Here is a 4,531-nt window from a genome sequence, read left to right on the forward strand (position 1 = left end):
GTTAGTTGGTAGAAATCAGACTTGAAACTTGAAATATGTATCTGAGCCTATGTGTTGAATCACTATAGCAGATTGTTTCCTTGTCACTAAATAATTAGTTCATTTAACTAACAACTATCCACCCACCAACTCTGTGCCTTTTTGCTCAATGCTAAGAATACAAAGGGACTGGGGATATGGCCCAGTGGTAGATCATTTGCCTAGCATGCAGGAGGCCCTGGATTCCCAGTACTGCCCAAACCTCTCCCCTCACCACCCAAAAAGGGGCGGGGGGGGGTGAATCTCTCATTGTCCAAACCTTAAGTAAATGACAGAATGATAGCATTTTCCTAAATAGTTTTATTACAAGACTACAACCGTAATAAAATAGTCAATATTTGTGGCTTGCTATGTGCCATACACTGTTTAAAATACTTTACCTATCGTATTTAATATAAACTCAGGAAGTTAAGTACTATTGTTATCCACAGTATATAGATAAGAAAAGTAAAACACAAAACCTTAGAGTTGCTTGGTCAAAGACAGCCAGCCAGGATGGCATGCAATTCAGGATATAAAGTAAAGCAGAAAGGGCCACAAAATATGCAGATAACAGCCTGGGTTTCATAGAGGAAAATGCGAGCCTTCAATGAAGGAAATCAGGGAAGACTTTATATAAAGATGGCAGACCTTGAATTCTACAAAGACCTTGAATTCCACAAAGAGTTTATAGAATGAGCTAAGATATTAATGTAGGAAAATGCAGGGTAAATACTGAAAATAGTAAATAGTTCAGAGGCAACCATCACTGCTCTGACAGCATGATTAATAAAAGCCTTACTATGTAGATTTCCAGACTCACAGTAACCTTAAATTATTACTGTTAAATCTTTGATTGTTGCTATCAATCCTTGAATTGTTACAGAATGTACTACAGGATTTAACTTGTAAGCTCATCTATAAAAACAGAAGTGAACATGCTTTTGGAAAACTATTAAGCATATTTTTCACATCAGACCTTGATTCTGGTATGTATTATGGTGACGTGGCAATCCAGCGTCTTTTGTCATCGTCTTTGTCACTAGTATGATATCAGGACAGATTTTTGTCACTTCCATTTTTTTCTCATGCACTGTGTCAGTTGAGTCAAAATGGGATGTTTGCAGAAGGGTTTGTTTTCATAGAAACCACAACAAAGTGGAGTCATCTCTGGGAATGGTTCAGGAACCTGGGACTCTCAGTAATGAAGACATTCCTCCCTCCTTGGCACACAGGGTTGAGCAAATATAAAGAACCTAGAAAGTGAGAGAGCCAAGAAAAGGCAGCCTTCGAAGGCAGCAGTGACCTTCAAACAGGGAAACAGACAGTTTGAAGAAACCTTGAAAGCAATTAAGGGAATAAGAGAAAACCATGCCCCCTGCCCCTTGCCTTTTAGATCTGGGCGTCAAGAACCTGGACTTCCCAGTGGTCTAAACTTACCAGAAGCCAGAACACATGAACACCATGTTTGCTGTGTAAGTCAACAAGTAGAGAAGCGTGGTGGGGGCCCCTCAAGGGAAAAAAGGAAGGTCTCTAGTACATATGCTTAAAAATATCATTTCTCTTATGTAACCATGGTCGATATTTCAGGAAGAAATGGCTTACATATTACCACTACAATATGATCCATGGAGAATCTTTTAGGTTTTAGGACCACTTGAACTTGTTAAATACCTTAGACAGTGATATTTTTATAGTTGTAAAGCATTTATACACCCCTAATACTAGAATATCAGGTAATTATGTTGTTATTTCTGATTCAGATAGTAGAATTCCAAGAAAAATCCTTTGCTATTTATTTTAATGGTGGGGGTTGAAAGAGGTATAGGGTTTTACATTGAAGTTTCCATTTAGGTCAGTGGCTTATGAGCTTAGTTACATATTGAAATTACCTGGAAAACTGAAAAGTATTGTTGCCTGAAGCCCAACCCCAGAGATTCTGTTCTATTTGGTCTGAATCGCACTGTGGGTAACAGAAGTTCTGGATGTTCCCCTACAGAGCCCAAAGAGCAATCAAGAACCAAAGTTCATGTAATGATCATTTTCAGGTGGTATCCTTTTATCAGACTCTACAGATGATCTTATTTTCCTTATTAACATGAAGTAACCATCCTCTTCAAAATCAAAGACAATTAATAATATACTGGAACCAACAATTTAGTTACCAAAGATCATACATCTGAATCACCAAATAAGCTGAAACATGGACCGTCCCTTTATTTTCACTTCATGTCGACATCACCTGAATCAAACAACCGAATTTTGTATGCATGGTCTACACTTTATCTTAACATTGCTAAGGATGAAAGATATGTGTGTTTATGTAATATGAGCATGATAGATGTGTATATGAACATATATAAAATAATAAAATATTACTGTAAATATTAAACTTCATTGTATAATTTTGTCCTTTAGAAAACTCAGCTGCAAGGGCTGGGGTGTGGCTCAGTGGTAGAGCACTCGCCTAGCACGTGGGAGGTCCTGGGTTCGATCCTCAGCACCACATAAAAATAGATAAATAAAATAAAGTTAAAAAAAAAAAAGAAAACTCAGCTGCAAGCAGATGCCCCAAAAGGTCTCACTACCTACATTGTCATTTCTCCTGCACTACACAACACAGTCTCATCTAGCATCTAACTTCATGGCTAGCTGAAGTTCCATGTAAGAGAGAAAGCTGCACAGTGTATGAGTGAGGAGCTGGACAGTCTGGGTCTCAGTGGGAGTCTCTCACTTTATAGCTGTATAAATTTTATCAAGTCACTTTTCTTTGTCTGTAAAACCAAAATAGTAATGTCCACTTCAAAGGGTAATAAAGAGGGTCACCTGAGTTACCATATAATGCAAGCACTTTGAACAGTGCCTAGCCCATAGAAAAAGTTCCATGTGTTTGCTGTTATCATGAACCACGTAACTTGTGGAGAATCCTGAGCTGTGAAAAGATCTTTTTCTCCAACAAGACTTTTCTCTCCGTGAGGCATCAGTTTACCAATTAGGGCTTAGTTAACATGCAAAGGTCATTCATACAGCTAATTCTTGGCTTATAAAGTATATGAAAAAAATCAATAAATATGCAATTAAAAAGAAAAGGAATTAGAGTTTTCATATTTACATTGCCATCTCTCTTAGGAGCCTTCTTGATAGATACTCATTGATACTGCAATCAATAAAAGGAAGGATTTGAAGAGCACCCCTCCCAAGGAACAGGAGCAAGTGGGGGGAAAGTTCACTTTAAGTTCTCCAAGATAGAAAATAAAGTTTATTTCTAATCAAACACTTAGTTGAACGAGGGCGGTTTAAAATTGCCTTTGTAATAACAAGTTGAAGGTTTTCTCTTTGACAGGGGACAAGTTCCAACTCCATCTGCATTCATGTGGCTTGTATTGTTCTTACCTAATGAGATAGAGAATATCTCCTAAACATTGACACATTAGAGGCATGCTTCACTCAGCATGAAGGTTTGAGGCATCAAGGATACCTTGAGCATCCTCGGAGTCCAACAACTTGTCAGACAAATTAGCACCTTCTCAACCAAGGGTAAAATTGAGTTTCACATTTCTCCCTGGTGGGGGAAGAAGAACGGAGGAGAAAATCACTCTAGTTTAATACTTCCTTTGTTAAGACAAATACAGAGAGCCTTATCATCTCTCTACAGCTCTCCCTGACCTCCTGATTTTTAATTCATTGGTTTTAAATGATCCTTGACAGTCAAGATCCTTTTGTCAACTTCTATGTGCTTACCACAGAAGACAGACACTCTGGTTTTATTAGACAAGCCTATTTCTTCCTTTCTCTCTCTCTCTCTCTTTTTCTCTCTTTATTTTTAACAAGGTAGTCTCAAAGAAAAATTAATATTTCACTAATAGATGAATGAAAATAGATAATAAGCTATAAACCAGATAAAACCTTACAATGTTATATATGATCAATTATTTTTATTTGATAGGCATTTTAAAAATTCAATTGAGTCCAGGTTGTAAGTTAACCACTTCAGAAGGTAAGAGAATCATGCTTTAAAATTCTTCATTTTAAAATTCTTTGAGGGATGCTTGAGAAAAATTACTATCTGTGATTCTACATTCATGTTCATTCTTTCTTCTGCCTACAAATAAGTTTTCATCTTTTAAGTTGAAATGAAATACACAAAAAAAGTTTGAAAATATTTTTGTTGTTTTTACAGTGAAGTCCATACTTTTTCTTTCTAGAATTTAATCTTACAGAATCTCCAAGATCCAGAAAAAACTTCATAAATGCACCCCAACCTGGGCAAAAAAAAAAAAAAAAAAGAACTCTGACTAACTAGCCCTAGCCATTCAGTACTGTATGGACATTAAAAATAAATAATTTTAAAAAGTAAAAAAAAAAAAAAAAAAAAAAACCAACTTTTTTTGGCCAGGAAGTACATATCAAGGGGTCTGTCTCTAACAAACTGACTAACTAGCCTGCTGGCTCCAGGGAAAGAAGGGTGAGTTGTCATTGACAGGCAGCCTGAGTTCTTAGGAAAACAACTTTT

The 4,531-nt window shown here is 36.7% G+C and overlaps 1 non-coding gene across 1 annotated transcript; it reads left to right on the forward strand.

Annotated features, from left to right (window-relative positions):
* The first annotated feature begins 2,455 nt into the window (after positions 1 to 2,455).
* On the forward strand, positions 2,456 to 2,527 carry Trnaa-agc (transfer RNA alanine (anticodon AGC)). The gene has a single exon. It is a non-coding gene; the product is annotated as a tRNA-Ala (tRNA).
* The last annotated feature ends 2,004 nt before the right edge of the window (positions 2,528 to 4,531 follow it).

Source organism: Ictidomys tridecemlineatus, chromosome 10 (genome assembly GCF_052094955.1).
Source record: "Ictidomys tridecemlineatus isolate mIctTri1 chromosome 10, mIctTri1.hap1, whole genome shotgun sequence".
NCBI classification, from domain to species: Eukaryota; Metazoa; Chordata; class Mammalia; order Rodentia; family Sciuridae; genus Ictidomys; species Ictidomys tridecemlineatus.